General features: G+C 42.2%; 1 long non-coding RNA gene across 1 annotated transcript; it reads right to left on the bottom strand.

Annotated features, from left to right (window-relative positions):
- Positions 1–15,121: 15,121 nt before the first annotated feature.
- On the bottom strand, positions 15,122–16,379 carry LOC103663621. The gene is made up of 3 exons (XR_568825.1): positions 16,298–16,379; positions 15,706–15,866; positions 15,122–15,322 (listed from the first exon to the last, which is right to left on the bottom strand). It is a non-coding gene; the product is annotated as an uncharacterized LOC103663621 (long non-coding RNA).
- Positions 16,380–23,812: the final 7,433 nt, after the last annotated feature.

Raw genomic sequence — 23,812 nt, 5'->3', positions numbered from 1 at the left:
CAACAGAGCGGTCACGACTCTGAAGTCACTGAAGAGCTTCAGCTGTGGGACCTGGATCTCCCAAGCTGGCGCAAGACCGACCACCTGTGAGCGAGGAGCCCAGGACCCCCGCATCCTCTGGCTCACCTCCGGAGGGCCAAATAAACTGCTGTGCGGGGCGCTCAAGGCCCTCCACCCCCACTCAGTGAGTGCGGAGCTTCGGGCGGGGGTGCTGCCCATCAAGAATGTGTATGTGTGACAGCTGTCTTCCCCCTGTCAGTCATCACCGTAAGGCAGGGTTCTTAACCTTTTCTGTGACACAGACCCCCTGGATAATCTTTGGAAGCCCATGGACCTCCTTTCAGATGATTTTAAATGCATAAAACAAAATACATAAGATTACAAAAGAAACCAGCTATGTAAATTATGCTTGTCAAAATAGTTTCTAGAAACAAATTTGAGATACAGAAATATACATATACATGTCTTTCTTACCTCATCAAATAGGAAGCTCTAGCAATGGGTCTGATAACTACCATAAATTTGGAATTTAGTGGTAAGGCTAACTAGCTGCAGTAACTATGACATAATATAAAAATATGTGATTTCTATTAGTGATGAAGTCACAGGTAATGCTAATACTAATGTAGTTTATTGACTTAATTCATACTTGAAAGATATGCCAAGTCTTAGAACTGTTGGAGGTTGGAGAAAATAAGCTATAATTTTTTTTCATCTGAGTTCATGGACACTCTGAATTCAAAGGGTTAGTTAGGAGCCTTTCTGTAAGGGACAGAACCACCAGTGCTAATTCAGAGGAGAATTATGCTTCATCGCTTCCTTTTAGAAGGCCCTAAAATATTTGCTTATAATGATTTTCGCTGTACAGAAGTTTCAAATTTTTATAGAGTCTAATTTTAACTTTGTGGTTTCTGATATTTCTACATGCTACTGCCTTATTGGTAGACAGGGGCTTTCAATCAAAGGAAGCAAAAGTAAAGATGTGATAGAACTCAAAGAAGTAGAACTGTCCTCTTTGGGGCCCAGGAGAGTGTGGCTGGTACAAGGCAGTCTTGCGGACAGTCCCCTGTAACTTCTATCCGAGCTCCACAGCCATGCAAATCTGAAGTATATAAATGGGCTGAAACGCTACTAAAGGCCTTTTCCAACCAAAGATGATAAAAATATCCAAGCTTGTCTTCTTCCGTTATCTGTATCACTTGAAATATATTCACATTCTTTTATCTGAAGTTTATTTGGATGTAAGGAAAAAAATTGGAATCTGGCTTCCTTATTACCAAATGGATGGTTAGGCCCCAAGACCGTCTTTTCTCCACTGATTGCAAATGCTGTCTTTGGGATACACTAAATTCCTGTGCATATTTAAGTCAACATCTAGCATTGCTGTCCATCCCATTAATTGATAAATTCCACAAAGTATAATTAATTCACTTTGTAGTTCATTTAATATTTGATTTTTGTGGATTACTTGGAAATATCATAGTCATACCTTGTCGTTCTGATGCAGAGGGGAAGAAAGGAACACATAGTTACTGTGACCACGTCTGTGCGCCTCTGCAGCTCACCACGTCTCCCTGGGTCTTTTCCCCTTGGACACAATCACTTTGGCCTCCTCGGGTTCTCTCCTTGGATTCATTCCAGTTCTTACTTGACGTGTTCCATCATCCTAACATCCTGTTCTCAGTCTTACAACGAAGCACCTGGATCCCCAGCTAGAATATGGTCTAATTATACCCCTTGTGTAACTAAACAAATTCCAATTTATTCTGTACTTTAAAAGAAGCATTCATGAAAGAAATCGTGTGTCACACGAGGTCACTGTGTATTGACTGGAACATGGAAATCACCAGCCTTTGTGGTCGACACGTGTTCCCTCCTTCTGACCCCTTTCCCACCCACCCTTGCTTCATCTTTTGATCTCATACTATTTCACATCTCACCTTAAATGTTGCTTATTCACAGAGCTAATAGGTCCCCGAGTGTATGCTCCCCATATATAATAGTTTTTAATTATGTAATTATTTGTTTAGTGACTAATTTCTTATTGATTGTTTCGCTAGATCACTTTCATGATGACTGTGACTATATTTGCTTTGCTTGTTTCAGTCTGCTCAGTGCCTAATTCAGAACCTGGCGCGTAGTAAGAGCTCCATAAGTCTTTGTTGACTAAGTGACAGTTACTGGTAACTCCAACAAGGGAGGCAGTATAACATCATGATATGAGCTTGGTTTAAAATCAGAATGCCTGGGTCTAAATCTGCATATACCATTTATTACCTATATGACCTTGGGCACATTATTAAACTTGTCAGTGACTCCATTTACTTGTCTATAAAATGGGGAGAGGAGCATCTATAGTATAAGGTTTTATGAGGATTAAGTATACAATGTGGCCACAAGAACTCAGTGAATATCAGCAATTTATCATCATGACCATCATTAGAAAGGAAGTTGTTTGAAAGAAAACAAAGGTAAAGCATGGAAAATACTAAAAATCTCACTTCACATCAAGTTCTTTCTTGGATTCTTTCAAGTGGGGGGGAAAAACCCTTCAAACAAAAGAAAGTTTCAAGGAAATCATATTTGGCAAAGATTCCTATAAGCATCAACTCTCCAGTAGGTGAGACAAGTAGACACACACCCCTTCCTTTTGAAACACATGAGTTCTTTATTACTTCAGCCAAAAATTCTTCCAATAAGAAAAAGTTGCGTGGTCACAACTGAAATTCTAAGTGCCAACAAACTTTATGACACAGCAGCCCACTTCTGGCAATGAGTTGTAACTAGAGTGAGTAGGACAATTGGATGGGGGGAGGGGGACAGTGGTCAGCAGAAGCCTGCTTGCAGCCTGCTGGCCAGTGATGTCAATCATCAGCTCCCAAATGCACACCATGTGCCACATTGTGAGAAGTACCATCATCTTTGTCACCATCATCAGCATCTTTACTATTCGTATTTAACAGTAATGAGCACCTGCCAGTGTAAAGGTCACGAAGAGTTTATTTCTTGACTTGTGAGTTACTTTTCTACCCCAACATCTGCCTGGTTAACATTCTGTACTTATGCTTGGCAATGCAACATGGCTGTAGAAAGAAAAGGATAGCCAAAAATAGGTAATCTTCAACCATGAAAGAAATGAGCAGTTCATGACACTAGGATAAGCAACATACATGTCATTTAGACTAAAAAACACACTCAAAACTCTTATTCCACTTATCCTTTCATTTCATCAAATGTCTTCAGAAACTAAGAATAGGGGGCGCCTGGGTGGCTCAGTCGTTAAGCGGCTGCCTTCGGCTCAGGGCATGATCCCTGCGTTCTGGGATCGAGCCCCACATCGGGCTCCTCCGCTGGGAGCCTGCTTCTTCCTCTCCCACTCCCCCTGCCTGTGTTCCCTCTCTTGCTGGCTGGCTCTCTCTCTGTCAAAGAAATAAATAAAATCTTTAAAACAAAACAAAACAAAAACTAAGGATTAAAAAAAAAAAAAAACCCATGCTGTATGCCTGAGAGATCCTCTCTTTCTCCCTGAAAATCCTCTCAAAATGCTTCCAGAAGGCGGGCCTGATGCTAGAAAGCTATTGGAGTGACTCACAGTACTCGTAAAGCCCAGTGCTCCCGGATGGTCCCCGTGCCTGGGGTCATTTCTCATAATCAGCAGCTTCCACATTCTGAAGTAGGTGGAAGCCAGGCCTCAAAATACCGTTCCACAGTCAGGAAGGGTGGTCACAGCCCAGGCACAAGTATGTCTTTTTTTTTTTTAAGATTTTATTTATTTATTAATTTGAGAGGGAGAGCTTGCATGTGTATGAGCAGGGGGAGGGGCAGAGGGAGAAGGAGACAAGCAGACTCCCCGCTAAGTGTGGAGCCTGATGTGGGGCTTCGTCTCACGACCTGAGATGACCTGAGCCGAAATCAAGATGCTTAACCAGCTGAGCTACCCAGTCATCCCAAGTGTGTCTTAAATGTGTCTTCAAGGCCCCAGAAGGAAGGGAAAAGAGATACAGGAACCAGAAGAAGCAGCAGGCAAAACCAAAAGCTTTGGAATAATAAGAGCCCCGGCTTGGCTTCAAAACTGAGAGGATGCAGTTTGAATCGTGTTGCAGCAAAGGAATAGGAAACGAGACTTCCCTGCTCTTGAATTGGCCCTTTCTCTTTCGTGTTGGTATTTCCGCAGAGTTCAGAATGGTCAGTGACAAGGCTGAGGAGGCTTCCAGGTCCAGACAAAAGTAGCTTCTGCTTCAAGGGGCCATGTTGCATTCCCTGTATGAAGTACTTGTTTACCCCTGAAAACCATGGACTTGCGTGAGGAGGGATGACCAAACAGCTGTCCTCGAGTACCTCCCAGCAGTGTTTCCTGAGCTGGCAGCACCCCCATCTGAATATATCAAGGTGACATGTGTCACCTTCCTCACTTGCAACCTGCTGTTCCTGGAGATACAGATTGGGAGTCTGTCTCTCTCTCTCTCTCTCTCTCTCTCTTTTTAAAGATTTTATTTATTTAGAGAGAACAGGGAGGGGACAGAGGGAGAGGGACAATCAAACTCCGCACTGAGTGCGGAGCCCCACTCAGGGCTCGATCTCATGATCCTGAGATCACGACCTGAGCCAAAACCAAGAGTCGGCTGCTTAACCCACCGTGCCACCCAGGCACGCCGTGGAGTCTCTCTTAAGGCAACAATTACTGCTGATGGTGTAATTTCACACATCCACAGTTCTGTGAGAGGAAAGAACAGAAAAGAGAACTTAGATGCCTGGGTCTCTTGTTCTTACCTCAGAACTCTGAATTTTTCATGACCCTCCAGTATCAGTGATTCCAGTGGATTGCTTCACAATGAAAAACACAATTTTGCTTTTCTTTAATTTTATTTAAGCAAGTTAGAAGTTTAATAACCTTTTTCCAGATCCAGTTCTGCATTTGGTGTTAACCATGTTTAAGTGTCAGTGCAGCTTTGAAGAAGCTGTTGATGCTGAAGTAATGGGTTTTAATTGAGTTGACTATTTTTCATTGCGATTTGAAAGTTGTAGCAATAAACATAGTTTTGTACAGATTTATTTCCACTTGAGTGGATAGCATGCTGATATCAAGATAAACTTTAAAAAGATGATGATGGAGAAAGGGGTGGAGGGGGGAGGAAGAAGAAGTAGGTAGAGCGGTGCCTGTGCGGCTCAGTGGGATAAGCGCCTGCCTTTGGCTCAGATCATGGTCTTGGGGTCCTGGGATCGAGCCCCATGTCAGGCTCCCTGCTCAGCGGGGAGTCTGCTTCTCCCTCTCCTGCTGTCCCTCCCCCTTCTCATGTTTTCTCTCACTCTCTCTCAAATAAATAAAAATCTTAAAAAAAAAAAGTAGGTAGAAGAGAATTAGGAAGATCAAGAAGGAAGGGGGTCTATTTGAGAGCTAGGTAGCGGAGGATACCTAGTAGTTGAAGGAAGTGATATTGTTGAAAGGAGCAGATGTGTTTGCCAAGCCAGCCAATGAGCTCTTGGAGGCTGGAGGAGGAGGAGTGGATAGATTGATATGCATCTACTCCTGGCATCCCCACAGTAGAGCAAGCATTCCTTTGGTTGTCTGTGGGCAGAGGAGCTACTGCAGAGAGGAGCTTGGTGATGGAAAGAAAGATAAGAAAGTACCCTGTTCTGCTCAGCCAGGGTCAGCTGATGGCAGTCCCAGTCAAGATGGCGACGTGTCTGGACAAGGAGTTTTGCTTAATGTGCCCGAACATCACCACCACTCACTAAATATTAAAGAACACAAATACTGGAATCACTTTTAAAATATCTAGCTGTTTCTCTTCAAATTTGGGTTGAATTTCCTTTCGCAATATGAGCTATGTTCCGGCCAATTTTAAAGTTTACAGCTCCAGCTGTTAGGGAGTTATGTAAGAGCAAAAGTGATCAAAGGACTTCAAGAGTGGAAAATGCATTTTTCCCCCTTGATTGCATAACTCCCCAAATGGAATGGGCAATGCAATGGAAACACCATCTGCCCACTCCTCCTGGCCCCTCACCGTTACCACTGTAGGCAAAATAATAATAATAATAATATCACCTTAAAGGGGAAAAAAAGGACATGAAAAATGTTGTTGGACTCAAATTTTGTGTGCCCAGGGATTTTTCAAATGGAAGTTGCAAGTAACTAAAATAGATTAAAGTAGAAACCAAATTTCCCTTAACCCTAGGGGGGCCTTCCCTAAAAATATGAACTCAGGATGTACATTTAAAAATACATTTCATTACAGCCAGCGCAATGTTCTAATGTCATTATTTTATGAATGTCTCTCTTCCTATTGGTTTTTATGTTCTTTCAGAACAAGGAACTTCTCTTTTTGTCTCTGCCTCCCTAGTCCTTGGCATACAATAAGATCCAATAAATATTAAAACCTGAATAAGAATTATAGAAAACATGACTTCAGTCCTCTATCAGCAGAAGCCCAGACATGCTGCAATGATACCTCTTGGAATTAAGAGTCAGAGACTTGATAAAGGCCAAAAGCTGGGCAAGGTCAGGTGACTAAAGCAGGCGAAGGCAGTGGGCTCTGGATCTCCTTCGCAACAACTCCAGAGTATCTTTGGGCTTTCAGGTGCTGGTGGCCTGCCCTATCCATTTCAGGACAAGTCAGCTACCAGACTGTGTTAGTCCCTGCCCAGAGCCCCAGTGGGCAGTGATTGTGATACACCAGGGTCTGACTGGCATTCCCCTAAGGATGCCCAATCACCAGCTGGCAAATTATATTCCCAGATCCAGGATGCATTCAGTTAGTGGACAACATGATTTAGATTTATAGCACCTACTTCAAAAATCTAGGGAGATCCACTCCCAATAGAGAGATGCCACTCCAGTGGGAGTAAGCAGAAGCTAGAGAGAAATTCCGAAGAGCTAGTGAAGGCTAGACATTTCCAAAGAGCTTGGAAAGGCTGCAAGAAGAGAGGATAGGATAATGCCTTTTAGCTTCTCTCTTCCTTGCGGTGACACTGGCGCTCACTCCATCCTTGGTCTTCTACTCCACCATCCATCCCTGTTCAGCCCTTCCATTTTTCTGGTCTTCATGACCTGTCGAGGAAAGCGAAGGAGGATTCGTATGCTGGAAAAATGTTGAAGTGGAGGATTCCTCAGGCCCTTCTAGCTCTCAGACTCTCTAGTCTATACATATTTTCATAATCTTCTCTTGGGTCTCTATTCATACTTTCTCTCTTAGGACCCTTCTCTACTACATAGAAGTTTCAGATCACTTTCATTGTTCCACTCCCCTGCTCAAAGCCTACAAGTGTCCTCCCAGCTTTCCTCTATCCTGCTGACTGCAAGTCTGCATCCCTTAGACTGTCTTTTATGACCCTTACAACTGTGACCTAAACCTGCCTCCTCTGCCTTATTGTTCCCTTGCCTGGAAACACTACCTCCTTCTGAATTATGCCCATCTTTTGACAACCAGTCCAAGGGACTTCTGTCTAATTACTCCAGCCCATGGGTGTATTTCAGTTTTCTGAAGTCCTGTGGAATGTAAAGAGGCTCACATATGCTCAGTTTTCCATGTCTTGCTGGAACCATGAGTTAACTCTATATGTAGGCCACATAAGTAGCTCTTAAAAGTCTTGCAACTTGAAGGGGACACCTGTAGTGAGAAAAGAACTGAGATAGAGTCAGAGGCCCAAGCCTAAGGCACCACTTGGCTGTTTGACAGCTCTGTGGCCTTGCCACACAGTGTGGGAAGGAGTGGGTACATGATTTAGTAAAATATGCCAGAAACCTGGGATTGCAGATTATTTTAACTATATAGTCAATAGTGTAACTTTGTGTTTGGAAACACAAGTTATTTTGTAACAGCAATTGTAAAAAGTAAGGTTTAACCAAATCTCAGCTGCTGAGTGTCTAAAGAAATTGACTTCATTTTAAAGTATTCTTGATTCTTTTCTTTCTTAAAGATTTCATTTATTTACTTAGGGAGCCTGCGAGCAGGGAGAGGGGCAGAGGGAGAGAGGGAGAGAGAAGCAGACTTTCCTCCGAGCTGAGAGACCAGTGTGGGGCTTGATCTCATGACCCTGAGATCATGACCCGAGCTGAAATCAAGAGTTGGCTGCTTAACCGACTGAGGCACCCAGGCACCCCTAAAGTAATCGTGATTCTTAATCAAAAGTGAAAGGCTTGCCCTCCCTTAAGGGCTGGGATAGATCAGAATTTCTGGGAAACGTGAGATTTTTGTGGTTATTAATAAGGTTATGTTAAGAATCCTGTCTTAAACCCTAATTTACATAATATGGAGAAAAAAAATACCTTTACGATAGGGTCCTTATGAAAGTTAAATGAGACAAGATCTATGAAAGTATTTGCAAACAGGAAAGTTCTGTTTCAACATAACATGTGAATAGATAGGAGAGGCTCTCATTATCTGAGGTTAATTAGTACCAGAAGAGGCTTAAACTGAATCCATTTAAAACAGGAAGGAAGGTGGACATAGGAAATGGTGGGAAATTTGAAAATTAAAAGTAAAAATTGTGAAAAATTTTATGAAAAAAACGTACTTACCTTCTACTTGATAAACTTCAGATTATCATTGTGGCCATGTGCTCAACATTAGGACAGAGAATTAATGTTGGGGATTTAGGGCATATGTTATCTCATAAAATTGTATCATAGCACAATACAATTAATTTTACTTCATGTTTGGGTTTCTCAACATGCGCACAGAAAGGATTAATTTTGCAAGAACATTAAAAGATTTATCAATTCTTCAAGGACTGTTTTCTCTGGAAAACAGAGAAGTCCCAGCATGTCATCACCTTTGTCAATTTTCTCTTCTTCAATAATTGACTGATAAAACCCTGCTAGATTTTAATTTGTCAAGAGCTTTCTACGTTGATTGACTATACCTCCAACGTCAGTTGCATCGATCTTATAAAATCCGGAATATTTTCTAACTGTGTAATTTTGCATTTTTTTTTTGCATTGTTTTCCCAATATATGTTATTAGACAGTGGGGCGCCTGGGTGGCTCAGGTCTTAAGTGCCTACCTCCAGCTCAGGCTGTGACCCCAGAGTCCTGGGATTGAGCCCCACATCAGGCTCCCCGCTCAGTGGGAAGCCTGCTTCTCCTTCTCCCTTTGCCTGCCACTCCCCCTGCTCTCTCTCTCTCTCTCTCTCTGTCAAATAAATAAAAAACAATCTTTAAAACAACAACAACAACTATTAGACAAGGGCATTGACATTAGGAGTAGAGGTAGGTATTTGAATTGAAGAGGAATATCAAAATGGGGCAGTTCACTTTGTGAATGGTCAGTTTGTTTGTTCTTTTGTGTTATGATGACCTGCTTCCCCGTATGACCTTGGACCAGCAAGGCTTTGGATGATGAGGTCTTAGGTTACGAGGACTCTGTCTCATATTTGTATATCTGATAATATCTCTCACATCACCTTACTGAAATAGGTGTTTGGTTACTTTCGACTGAATGTGTGATTGATTGGGTAAATAATGAAGGACCTGGAGGAAGAAATGAACAGGCAGAAGCTCTAGGCTCTCACTGCAAAATTTACATTTCAGTAAGAAAGCCCCAAAGAATAGCTAATCTCAGTGAAATGGGACAAACACAAGACCAGAGACCAAAAGGGATTGAGGGTTAGACCCAATTTCTCCATCTACGAAACAGAACCAATTTGTTCAGGGTTCATGATGAAAACGTGCGTGTTCTTACCGGGTCTGTCACTTGGCAGAGCTGTAAAGGAATATTATTTTTAAAAATAATAATTGTAATAAATACTGGTGTCTGCCCTGTGTTGAGGAACAGCTTTGCTCCAGAGGCCTTCCCTACATTGTTCAAGAGTCTCACATTAGGGAGTCCCACAGAGCTGTGGGATGGACATAGTTACCTCAGGACAAAGTTTTACTTAAAAGATTTTCAGAGAAGAATTCTGTTTTTGAATAGAATACAAACTAGGCATACATTTTACAGTAAAACTTATTTTCTGGGAAATTTTACTTTTGCAGAAGGTCTCGGGGCTACGTCTGCAGGAAGCACCCTACCACCCACCCTTTGGGTGCCCCCCACGTCAGTGGAAAATTTTAGAAAGCTCCCTGTCCTGTCATGTCATCCTCTCAACAACTCTAGGACACATGCATCCTTATCGTTGTTTTGCCTGTGAAGAAACTGAGCTACAGAAAAGTTGTGAACGAAAGCTTGCAAACATGTTAGTGACAGAATCCTGCTTTCCCCTCATGACATCGTCCCGTGGGCAAGTTGTTTCTTCCCGTCCCCGTGACTTTGCCCCTTCTACACTTTTCTTTCCCCTTAACCGTACCTCTCTCCAGATGCCCAGTCTCTGCAACAACTCCTTTCCTAGATTTCTAGAGGAAAACAATCTAAGGATTTGCCTTCACACTTCAGAGTTCTCAGGTGGTTAGGTAATTCAGAGTGGTTGCATTTCAGAAGGAGAGCACTAGGATAGGGTCATGCTCAGCCAAGAGAACTGAACTGCTGTTAGATGAATTTCCCCACTGCCTTGGCCTAGTTGGGACAATACACTGGGTTTGGTTCCCTTTGCTCAAATGATCTTGAATGCACTATTTCAGGTATATCAGACCCCTTCTCTTTTTAGAGGGATGGCCAAAAAGATACCCAACAAGTATGGTCACAGCCCACCTTCCCGTCTTTCCCACTGGAGGTGGTAAGTGGAGAGTGGAGGCAGGTAAGGGGTTTCCTAGAGAGAGTGGAAGGCAACAAATCCTCAGACACTCTTCTAAGGACCAGAGTGAAAAACCATGAAGGCGCACAGAGATGAAAAAGGAGCGATATCCTTAAATAGCTCTCGGGAAGGTCTTCGCCCCGAGGGGGAACTGAGATTCATTTCAGGAACTTGTGGTGGTCTGTTGTCACAGCATCCTACCAAACTGGAAAAACAGTCCTTCTCCAACATTTCTGCAGCACAGAAAGTAGAACCATTATCGTAGGAAGCTGGTCTGTCTGTCAACAGAAGAGTCCATTGGTTCTTCTAAAACACAGGAATTTCTGGGTTGAAAACAGCCTTAGAATCTCCAGGATTGGCCCAGCACTGCAGCTTGTGGATAAACCACAACAGGACATAATATTCTTTCCTCCTAAGCTCCTATATAATTCTGGTTTGAATACGTCCATACTTGTGGTTTCTATTTCTGCCCTAGTTTTGCTTCCTAACCTTCAGAAAGTCTGGTTCTCAGTCTTGAACCCTGTCTGTCTCTCTCTTCCCTGCTCACCACCCCCCACCACGTACACACAGATGTTACTTCTTTTATTCAGATTTCTTCTTAGGTGACAGTTGAAAGATTGTAGAAACAAGAGGCCAGAGGTCTTACCTGATCAGTTCATCAGGGCCTTCAAAGGGAAATAGGATAGAATTTAGTTATCTGGAGGTCCGTCAAAAACAAGCATACAGGGGCCTAGCCTGAGGTGATTAGAAAATACATTACTGTTTGTAAGAGGAACTGTGAGGGAAGGGCAGGTCGATAATAGGAAGCGTTTATGTGGTTCTCACTGTATGACCTTCCCTCCTACTGTAAAGAATCCTCCCACCAAGCCCATGCTATGCATGTATTCCCACCATAGAAATGAGTAAGTTGAGGCACAGAGAAATTACTCACTGAATACACAACTAGATAACTGTAGGGGTAGAATTTGACCCTGGCATTTCAGCCGTCGTGTGTGTGTTCTTCACTGCTCTGCAGGGCTGCTTTTCTAGTAATGGGGGGACTTTCTGTACTCACCCAGCATAGCCTGAACCGTGTAAGTTTCTTTCATTATTCCTTTCCCCCTCCTTCTTTCTTTCTGTTTTTTTCTTTCTGTCTCATGATTTGCCCCCATATAAACCCAGTGCTTTCTCAAAGCCTTTGCCGCACTTGAGGTAACATCCTTAGTTGTTCATCGTCCACTCAGAAGACACTTCCCCTGAAGACACTTGAAGATAGAGACAGAATGTCCTTATTTAAAGCACGCACAACAGGGGCACCTGGGTGGCTCCGATGGTGGAGCGTCTGCCTTCGACTCAAGTCATGATCTCAGGGTCCTGGGATCAAGCCCGGTGTCAGTCCCCATGTCAGGCTCCCTGCTCAGCGGGGAGTCTGCTTCTCTCTCTCCCTCTACCCTCCCCCCTGCTCATGTTCTCATGTTCTCTCTCTCTCTCTCTCAAATAAATAAATAAAATCTTGAAAATAAAATAAAGCACACATGGCAAACAGATATCTCTTTTCTTTATGTGTCTTAGAAGACTTTCTTCTGAGGATTCGTGAAAACCTCCTTCCTTCGCTCTTACGGTCTAGGTTGCAGCAATACCCTTGAGAGTTTTCTCTTTAACCGTCTGCAGCGTTTTAGGGGCTTGAATCTAATCCGTACGGGCCGGTTTCTGGCTGCACTCAATTCAGCAGAAACTCCATGACCCACAAGTCATCCCTTAAACGGTAGTCGTTTCTAGGGCAATTTTCTTATTTCTGTGGTATTTTGTTTTTGAGACTGTTGAGTTTCCCATCAAAGCAAAACCAAATTTATCTTTTCCATTCTAGCCCATTCTGTCCTGTTGAGGTGAAGGTCAGCTGTGAGGTGGGGCTGGTTTCCAGCCCCTACTAGACGTCAGCAGCCGGAAGGATGGCACCTTTGCCTCCCGGGGCCTGACGATGCCTGGCACGGAACAGGTGCTTCGTGATTGCTAGCTAGAAATGAACAAAATGATGAATTCAGGAATCCTTTCTGCCGTATGGACCATCTTCCTACTTGAAACTCAGTTACCCTCAGGCAAGAATAGTTTCTCCGTGTCTGTGCCATTGTTAAATTAGTGGAACCCTGACCTGTGACTAGGTGGATGGTGTAAGCCATACAACTGCCTTATACTTTTAAGATATCATCTGACAAACTATTGAATCCCAACCCTGTCCCAAAATGATGCTAACTGATGCTATGTGAAGGCTTATTATATTATTTTCTCCACTTTTGTGCATTTGAAATTTTCCATAACTTTAAAAAAAAATTTTTTTTAGAGAGAGAGCAGAAGCAGGGAAGTAGGGGCAGAGGGAGAGAAGGAAGAGAATCTTAAGCAGGTTCCACACTCAGCACCCTGAGATCATGACCGGAGCCAAAATCATGAGTCGGACGCTTAACTGACTGAGCCACCCAGGTGCCACCATAACTTTTACTTTTAATCCGCCTACAAGAAATGTTATATTTAAATCAGGATAATAGTGATTTTAAAGGGAGTGGTTAGTACAAAGGAGTCCACTCAAATCTGCTAAGTATAATTGCACAAGAAGCTATTTCTATTTCTTTCGCCCATATTGAAGTACTGATTTAAAGCAATTTGGTTAAAGGGAGCTTCTGAAAACACTTTAGATTAAAACTGGGTGAGTTCTTTGACAGTATTTGTTCTTTATCTTCCTTATAGAACACAGTGTCTGGGAGACTATCTTGACACAAAGTGACCTATCAGTTCTAAGATGCTCAAGGAATCTCTGTTGTAATGCTGCCACTTCCCGAGGACTTAAATGGTACCATATAAAATGGTACTGGTGAAACTAGAAAATGGAAACTTTGAATATATATGATGATTCTGTGTATATGCATGTGTGTGGATATAGGTTAGACAAATATTTATAGCAAGAGATATTTCTACTTAAAAGAAATGAAAAAAATGTTGGCTATAGCCATTAAAATTTGAAACATTGATGGTTCAGAAATACTGAAACAGCAGGTTCCTCTTTACCACCCTGCGATTAGACTTTTCTACTATACACTTGTGTTCATCGAGTAACAGCATGAGAATACCCTTCTCTATATTAACATGTCCACTTCAAACTGGACAATGGCTTTTTATGATAATGTTCGTCCTCCATTTACTGTAAATTAAAAAATAAATAACTTACATAAAGAAAAGAAATAAGCTGGAATTGCTTATTGTTTGTGATTTTAAGAAGAAAGTGGGATCCAGGCTGCATAGACTAGGCTAAGACGAGTGACTCATTAAACCACTGCTTGCTCCAATTGGACATGTTTCTGCAGGTCTCTGGGCTCTGATTTCCCCACTTTGCTTCATGTGTAGAGATCATTCATTTTAGAATTGAAATCCATCAGTTTAGAAATACAAAAATTGTTCATACATTTCCCTTTGTGGTTTTTCCTCAAATACGCAATATCCGAAGAAATTTGTCCAAACCCCTTGAGAAGAACAGTAATAACACTTAGTCCTACCTGAAATGTATCCTTTTTGTTGTCGTTGTCAAGAAGTCTGGTCTGTGTTTGATAGCTGTTTGTTACCATATGAATTCCTTCAGTATTGTGACTGAAGAAGTTTCTGGGATTCAGCATGAGCAGGGAAACATGTATACCTACATACCCATGAAGACAGTGGCATCAGAGGAGATGTGAATACATCTCTAAATGGTTGAGTCTTATTGAAGTGAAAGCTTGCTGAAGTGCTGGTGAGACTGAGCACCACTGCGTGTAGGACTGGGTCCCTAACGGAAATGCACGGGGGGAGGCCACAGCCATCTTAAAGGACAAATGGCTTCGATTCTTCCAGAATCAGAGATTGTCAGAATTCTGGGCCAGGCAGAGGCCATGAGAGTGGCTAATTTTCAGATTTGGTGCATCTGATATCTGAACTGAATTGGTTCAGTATGGTTTCTCCAGAAGAGTTTAAAAACTGAGTAAATATTAAGCTAATCATACTGCATGAGCCAAACCCAATTAATTTTGGTCAGTGTAATCCTAACAAACTAAGATGATGCAAATGGAACATTCTGAGTTCCGCTGACCCACTTCAAATGAAAGTATATGCAATTCCAGCCAATGCATGACTAGTTGGGCATAGTCAGAATTATTTGTTTTAATGTTACTTTACTTCATGTCTCCATGTTAAGCACATGCCTGGCTGCCTTTGGTCAGCCAGTCTGAAAGCTATAATATCCTGCAGTAGAGCATTCAGCTGTTGGTCCTTGAGGGAGTACAACCTTTGATCACAGGTCCCTTGGCCATCCACTCTGTGTTACCAGATCAAAAATAGGGATATTTATTTCATTTGGCATGGATTAGAGAATTAAATCAACACATCACCAAACACAAGCTCCAGAAGATGTGGCTCAGACAAGGATCCTAATGCAGTCCCAGAGAAACAATTTTTATGGCACATAAAGTTTTTATTATGCATAAACTCTAAATTTATTTTTAATTTTTTTCAAGGCTGTCAGTAGGAGGACTGCTGGTCTATAGCAAATTGCAGATTGTAAAAATCTTTCCACAATGAGGCAACATCTTTTTCCACAGTGACTGTGGTCCAGGTTCTCACAGCAATGTTCTTACCACACTGGGTCACGGCCAGGTACCTTGGAAGTTAGACAAATACAGCTAGCTAAGGAAATCCTAAATGATAGTTGTGTCACAATGTCCTTACCCATCTCCCTCCCCGACCCCAAACCATTGGCTTCCTTGCCACTGGGCCAGTACACATCCTTCCCTCCTGCCCCACTTCTTCACACAGTGGCCAGCATTCTGCACTGTTCTTGGCCCATGGTTTGGCCCCGGCTCACAGGGCCTTGGAATTCATCTAGCAGTGAGACTCATAATTCAGACTTCCTGTGCAGACTTCAAACACACACACACACACACACACACACACACAAACACACACACACACACACACACGCACTGGGACCAGCTATCATGGAGCAAGAAAACAACACGAAATACACAAACCCTCTCTTCATACCTGCCAGCAACATCCTAATAAATCCTCTCTTGTTGCCCTGGGTGGAAGAAAGACTTCTGGGATCCCCTCTTCTCTATTTTCAGGATGGAGCATCCTCCAAACCCCAAAAATGTAGCCTAGATTCTTTGTAGACAGTCTCTTCAGTGAGCTCCAGATAGTTTCTAAAATAAAAGGTCACTTTCTGAAAATATTAAGATTCTCTTTTTTTTAAGCACTCAGTTTTCGTTCTTCCCAAATCTGTTTTCTGCAAAAGCTCCCACTCTAGGAGAGAGAATATATTGACGCACAAGTAATTACAAGACTTCTGTGCACCAGAAAAGGAATACATAGGGCTCAGGTCTTTTCCAGCAAAGACCTAAAACAACTGCAATTAGATTTTCTGCTCAAGGGTGCAAAAGCTTCCTGGAGAAAGTGATATTTCACCCTAACCCTAAAAGGACAGCTTCAGCCATGACAGCCTCAAGAGAAGCTCCTCCTCTCTTTATCACACTTGAGGAGAAACTGAGATTCATCTACTAAGTACTTTGCAAAGCCAGTGCTTGAGCGACCAAGACGTGACTGTACCCACTCATCTCCCTTCTTCCCTACATACCTTTTAGCACCAGCTTTGAATTCCTTAGGCAGAAGTTCTCTTGAGTAGATCTAGTCCAGGCTTTAGGTAAGGGAGGCCAAACAGCAGTCTTCAGTCTTGTCCAGTTCATGGCCTCTGTTCAAGATGTCTGGAAAGACAAGTCACGGGAAATGTTATGATTTCTCTTTGCCTCTCCCTGTCCCCCCATCCAAGGTGAAGGATTTCTTCATCTTGTTCGGGGGGGGGGGGGGGCAGTGTCTTACCAAAGACACTCAGAGATGTCTCCTCTTCTGAACCTTTCTTGTGGCTATCATGAAATTCTTCCTCTTTCTCTAGAATTGAAACTCTTGATATTACAAAAAAATCCTCTCTGACAAAAGGAAACATGCTTTCTATTTATGGACTAAATGGCAGAAAAAGCCATTAGAACCCAAGAGTTCCTGAGAAAATTAAGATCCTTGGGTAGCAGGATCTCAAAACAACAGTCTGCAGCAAACCACCATGAGTCATATTTTCCATCAATAAAAAGTTCGTAAAACTAGTGTGTACAGTAATTGGACAAAGATCTTCCAACTCCAGACAATTAGAAGAGCACTGGCTCCCAGACACTAAGGATAACTGTAATAAGATGAATACGTTTGAGCAAGTTTCTAAGACGTGTGCGGCACCGTGCAAGGCTAGCCATTGGGTGGTGCCTAAGGCAAGACAGAGCAAGCGTGTGCCTTGCTTGCTCAGGACCAGAGGCCTCTCATGAGTCTTCTCAGGTAGGATGATTTGGGAAGAGCAGGCAAAAGCCCTTTAGTGCTTCTACCAAGATGGATAAAATTCCCGCCAGCAGAGATTCATCATTGGAGGGTATTGCTTGTCCATTCTTTTAAGAAATGGAGAAGCTCCTGGAAGTTAATGCAGTATGGCATTAACAACCAATTGGAATGGCAGATGAGCGACTTTCCTGGACAGTGAGAGAATGAATCAGAGGATATAAATTCTGGTGGAGATACTATTTTTACACTATGTCAGAAAGGGGCTCAGCAGAGTCAAAACTGTGAGCGTGTAAATCAGATTAAGACGAATCCTGGATAGCCAAAATTTTAACGCATAGTAATAGAAGCGCTAATGGCATGATTTCTTCTGTTCCTCACATTATAATGCCTAGGACTCAGCTCTCTTCCATCAAAGGCTTTAGGTAATTGCAATTATTTTTTTAAATTACTAGATAGATAGATAGATAGATAGATAGATAGATAGATAGATGGTAGATACAAAATTCTATAGTTTTGTACACACACACACACACAGTTCTATCTATCTATTTTCATGGCATGCAAGCCTGTTGTCTTCCCCTTTAAACAGGATATTTCCATCCTATCCCATCCAAGCCAAAGGATAAGAAAACCAACCAACCAACTGCTGGAGGCACCTCAGGCATTACAGGCCTGCTAATAACAGCTGCCCAAACTCCTCATTTCATTGCCAGTCTGGCTTCTGTTTCTTGTTCTACTTTCTTCCAGTTCTGCTCAGCCCTTGCTGGCCATGTGTCTGCTTTTACCTTCTGGATTCTGAAAGTGAGTTTGTTTCGCTGGATATGTTTCAGACCCAGCTTGAGCTCAGCAGCTGACAATTTTGCTTCCTGGGCACTGGGTGAAATCCCCACATAAGGCAGTTTGGCTCCAGTGTTCCCCTGAGGGGTTTGGGGGAGGCAGGGTTTGAGGGGTCCGGACTCATGCACTTCTGATGCTGTGGTCGCTGGTTCCCTGCAATGCCTGCTCATGACAGCTTCTCCCTGTAGAGAAGCAGTGATAGAAATGTTGGTCCCTAGCTACTGCAAGCGGTAAGAAGCTTGGAGAATTTTATAGCAAAGAAGGGTATAGTAACGTTTTAGTGGCATTTATTTGTCTCTTTTTTAACCCTAATTATAAAAGTAAGACGTTACTATAGAAAATTTGGGAAAAATACAAAAAAGATTATTTAAAATTATTTGTAATGCCATTACATGAACATAATCTCTATTAACATTTTAATTTATAATCTTCCAATATTATTCCTTATATATACTATATGTTTACCTAGCAAAATTAGAATCACACCAGTCATTCTATTTTGTTTTCACTAAATTTCACTTAATACATACAGTGAATATTGTGTTTAGTTAGATTATATTTGAAAAGTCTTCTATTAAAAAATCTATGAATCCAATGCAACGGGAAGCTGTCTATGAAATATGTGACAGACATTAATAAATAAGTAGGTCTACTAGAGAGAGCTATAAAGCACAATCTAAACATGACTTGGTGATCTAAACTCACTCCCTTTGACAGTATCACTTAAAGGAAGTGAGTCCCAACAGCTAAACCCAGACCACAAGACACAGATTAGAGCACTGGACTTGGGGTCAAATATTCAAGTTGTAATTGAAATCAGTGGCACGTTCTTCAACAAATCCCTGGGCTTTTCTCTCACCGTTTACTAGTCTATGAAATGAAACTCTTCGTCATTACCGTCTGGGGTCCTTGTGAGGATAAATGAGATAATGCTTTGTGAACTGGGAAGTGCTAAGTGATTGAAGTGGTTCTTTGTTACTGAAAAATCAGGTTGGTTAAGAGTGCTGGCATTTCCTTTCCATTAATTTCACTTCATTGCCTGAATGAGGTAGTAGTGAAACGTTTCCAAGAAAATCTCTAGGACTCTGAATTTTCTTTCCTAATGTCAGCAGGGTGAATATTTCTGATTTCCTCCCTTTTAAGATCAGCAGAATGGACATTTCCTAGCTTGCTTTCCTTCTTCAAAGTCACTTCTCTAAGAAAAACAAAATCAAAACAAATAAACAAAAAGCTCACTAGTCAAAAAATCATATATGCTTCCATTGACTTAAGTCAGGATGTTAAATATAAAACTCTCTACCTGAAAGCCTAAAATAAAATTTTATTAAAAGACAAATTTTAGAAAATGACCTAAAAATTTGTGCTCCCCCACCAATAACATCAAACATGGTTTGGCCTCTTGATTGCTACTGTGTGCATGCAGGGGGAGGGGGAGGATATAGAAACCCAGGAAATAAGCCAAACTGAGGGACCTGTGACTCTCCGTTCTGCCCACAAGACTATGAAACAGATGTAAGTGGGGTTTTATAAACTAAAACAAATGCATTTATAGTGACCAATCACCTGTGATCTTACGTTCTTCTGTGTTTCATGCATATTAATTTGCATCCTAATTCTCAACTAGATAATGAGCCCAATGAGGGCAGGATCCACTTAGTACACTCTGTGGCCTCACAACTCTTGTCACAACAGGAGGAGCTCATTAAAACCTACTGATCCAATATACACCAAAAACTCTTCAAAGTCAACAATAAGGAAACAACCCAGTTAAAAAATGGGCGAAAAATCTGAACAGACACCTCACCAAAAGGATATGGAGCTGATAAAAAAGCATATTACAAGATGTTCCATATCCTATGTCAATAGGGAAATGCAAATTAAGACAGCATTGAGATACTACCTCACCCCTGTTAGAATGGCCCAATTCCAAAACGCTCATAACACCAAATGCTGGTGAGAACGTGGAGCCACAGGAACTCTCATTCATTGCAGGTGGGAATGCAAACTGGTACAGCCACTTTGGAAGGCAGTTTGGCAGTTTCTTACAGCTAAACATACTCTCACCATATGATCTAGCACTTGCACACCTTGATACTTACCTAAGTGAATTGAAAAGATGTTCACATAAAAAAAAAAAAAAAAAAACAGCACACAAATGTTCGTAATGGCTTTACTCATAATTGCCAAAACTTGGAATGACCCAAAATGTCCTTCAGTAGGTAAGTAGGTAAACAAACTGTGGGACATCCAGACAATGGAACATTGTTCAGTTGTAAAAAGAAGTGAGTTATCAAGCCGCACAAGACCCACAGGAAACTTAGGTGCATACAGCTCAGTGAAAGGGGCCTGTTTAGTCCACATACTGTATAATGCCAAGCATCTAACATTGTGGAAGAGGTAAATCAAAAGAGACAGTAAAATAGGTTGTCAAGGCTCAGCAGGGAGGGAAGGAGAGGGGGAAAGTAGATGGAACATGGAGACGTTAGGGTAGTGAACCCACTCTGTACAAGACGGTAGTGGTGGACACGTGTCATTATACGTTTGTCAGAAGCCATGGAATGTACAACACTACGAGTGAACCCTAATGCAGATATGGGCTTTAGCTGATACAATGTACGAGTAGTCATTCATCGGTTGAAACAAATACACCACACTCATGCATATTAATAGGGAAAACTGAAGGGCAGAGCAGGGAAAATAACAGTGTACTCCGTTCTTCTTCTCAGTTTTTCTATAAAGGCAAAACTGCTCCAAAAAAATAAAGTCTAGGGGCACTGGGTGGCTGAGTCACTTAAATGTCTGCCTTCAGCTGAGGTCATGATCCCAGGGTCCTATAATCAAGCCCTGCATAGGGCTCCCTGCTCTGCCGGGAGTCTGCTTTCCCCTCTCCCTCTGCCCCTCTCTCTGCTAGTGCTCTCCTTCTCTGAAATAAATAAAACCTTTTTTAAAAAAATTTAAAAATTAAGTTTATTAATTAATTTTTTAAAAATTCCTATTGATTGATTGGTTCCCTGTAATGGTGAGAAATGGATCCTCTGAGGGCCTGGCTACTTTTTCCTAACAGGAAATGCAAGTGACAATGAGAACTATGAAGAGCTTCCCACTGAACATGAAGTGCAAAAACAATACGGAGTATAAGCTTATGGGATTGTCTGCCAATCAAGCTCCTTTCTTCCTCAGAGCCTTGATCTTTTCTAAAATAAAATGTGCTGGAAATTCCACATGCACTGGAAGCAGACTGGCTCCTCCCCACAGTCTCATTGGGAAGTGCCCTTGTGGCCTTGAGCATAAACACAGACAGGGAAAGGAAGATTAGATGGATCCCCTGCTCTTCTCCTGGGAGTGTCTGACTTGTACGGAATCATGTGTAACTTCCCAGCCAGATGAAAAGGCCTTTCTACTAAGCCAAGGGCATTTTAATGCATTTGCCTTATTAATCTTTGAACTCTCATTAAATGAGATGTGCATTAAATGGACCGGAGATGTGAGAGCGGAGAAAAGAATATTCTGGGTTGTATGGAGTTAACCCCTGGGAAAAAAATAAAGGAGGTGGAGGGAGAAAAGAGAGAGAGATAGGATGGGGAGGTGCAGGAAAAGAGAGAGAGAGATGCTATCTTTCCACAGTCTTGAAGCATGGGCATTTAAGTAGACCCACCATGACTTGAATGCTGAATTTACATGTGGGAGCGTCAGGCTGCCTGCTCACACGTAGGTGATCTGTTGTGAGAAGAACTGAGGCCTGATCCTATGCTTTGCACACTCTTATTTTTGCTCTTTTGCTTTCCCATCACCCCCAAGCTAGTATATTTTATTTATTTATTTATTTATTTGACAGAGACAGCCAGCGAGAGAGGGAACACAAGCAGGGGGAGTGGGAGAGGAAGAAGCAGGCTCATAGCGGAGGAGCCTGATGTGGGGCTCGATCCCATAACGCCGGGATCACGCCCTGAGCCGAAGGCAGACGCTTAACCGTTGTGCCACCCAGGCGCCCCGCAAGCTAGGATATTTTCATAGTATTTTTTGCTGTGGTCACTGTAAGATTCTAATTAACTGGGAACCTCCCTCTCTCCTCCAAACCCTGTCTCGGAGTTCACATTTTCCATAAAAACCTTCCAAAGAAGGACAAATTCTTTTTGACTCATTGTGATATTTAAGGTATCCTGATAGTGTGGCTAATTGGCACTAGGCATCTAAAAAAGAGCTAGAGATTCGGAACAAATAAGAATGTTAAAGCTAGGAGGAATTTAAAGGTCCTGGAGACTAGTTTCCTTTTTTTTTTTTTTTAAGTATGAAGAAACTCCAACTTGAGAAGTACCGTCCTCGGTGTCACATAGCAGATCTCGGACTCAAATTCATGTTTCTCAGAATCTGTTTTCTCTCATCTTCATGGCAGTATCCTTCAAGCTGAATGCAAATTTTGTTTTAACGCTTTTTTTAGTTTTAAAAAACGTTAATTTTAATTACAAAGCGCCGTTTCTTTATGCATTCATTCGTCCCAGAGATACGTTTGAAGGCACACTTGGTCCCAGCCCTGCCAGCCCTGGCAATACAGGGATGGGTGGGACAGATGGGGCCCTCCCCGGTCTAGCACGCAGCACCTTCAGCATGAAAGGGGGGAGAGGTGGACCAAAACCTCAACTCGGCTCAGATCCTGTCCTCAGGGACCCTCTGTTGGTATTGGTTAATTACTCGTCAGCTTTGAGCCCTTCGGTGACTTTTTGTGTCTGTGAGGCTTTATTCAAACTGTATTTTCCATAGGATAGCGTTTTAGAGCCTCTGCCCTCCCCCTCTTTCCCCCCTTCTGTTTTCCCACCCATTCTTCTCCAGGCTTGCCACTTATGTACCAAGCGGCTTCCTTCTAAATATGATGGGTTTTTTCACTGACACTGCTTTGTTCCTGTTTCTCTCTGCTTAGAAAAGGCTCTTTCCCAGTCTGTGTGGCAGAGACCTACGCATTTAGGACTTGGTTCACCTCCGAAAGACTCATTTGCTCTAAAAGACTTTCCTAAACTTCCCCCCACCCCCAATATTGCTTCTTTTAGTCCCACTTTTCCCTTGTGCAGACTTTCATAACGGTGACTGGAACACATCATTGTACTGCTTGGTCTATAAACCCGTCTCCACACTTCTTTAAAGCAGGCACTTTGCCTTGTTTATCTCTGTATCCTTAGTGCCTATTGTACACACAGTAGATGCTTAATCATAGCAATCTCAGAGAGCTACCATTTGTTGATCAGCTGCTCTATGCCTAGTTTGCATATGTTCCTTAATCATATGTGTCTGCATGTATATCTATGCATATGTGTGTCTATGTGCGTACGTATATATGTGTATATGTGTGTGGTACTTATTATTATTCTCTTACAGATAAGGAAGCTATGTTGTAGCTTGGGGAGGTTATGTAAGTTGCCTTAGGACACAAAGCAAGAAAGTGACAGAGCTAGAATTTGAACCCATGTGTGGGTGTCTTCAAAAAGAAAAGGAAGAATGAAAGTCAGGTAGAAAGAACAGAGATATAATTTCAAATGAATGGATAGAAATACTCTACCTGACATAGAGGGGTTCAATTGCCCCCATAAAAAGATGCACATGTATCTTGCAAAAGAAGATAGCCAGCTTGGGGCTATCTCTCTTGGAGGCTCAAGTGGCAGTACCCTCCTTTGGGAAAACCCAAAGCGAACATGCCTGCTGCCCCAGAACCTTCTGTACAATTCCATTGCCAGAAATAAAGTCGACAGGAAAAGAAAGGAAACCTTTAAAACCACTGTCCTTCCTCGGGAACTGACTGTCACCCTCTCTCAACAAATAAAAAATAAAAATCTGTATAGCAACCTAGAACTACTAAGGAAATTCCTTATCCCTAAAAAAACAAACTTGCCCTCGGCTTTGTAAACAGCCCACTTTAAATTATTCTGGTTTGAGCATGCTGTTTGTT

Source organism: Ursus maritimus, unplaced genomic scaffold (genome assembly GCF_017311325.1).
Source record: "Ursus maritimus isolate PB19 unplaced genomic scaffold, ASM1731132v1 scaffold_5, whole genome shotgun sequence".
NCBI lineage: Eukaryota > Metazoa > Chordata > Mammalia > Carnivora > Ursidae > Ursus > Ursus maritimus.
This window is presented reverse-complemented; position numbering and strand designations above follow the sequence as displayed.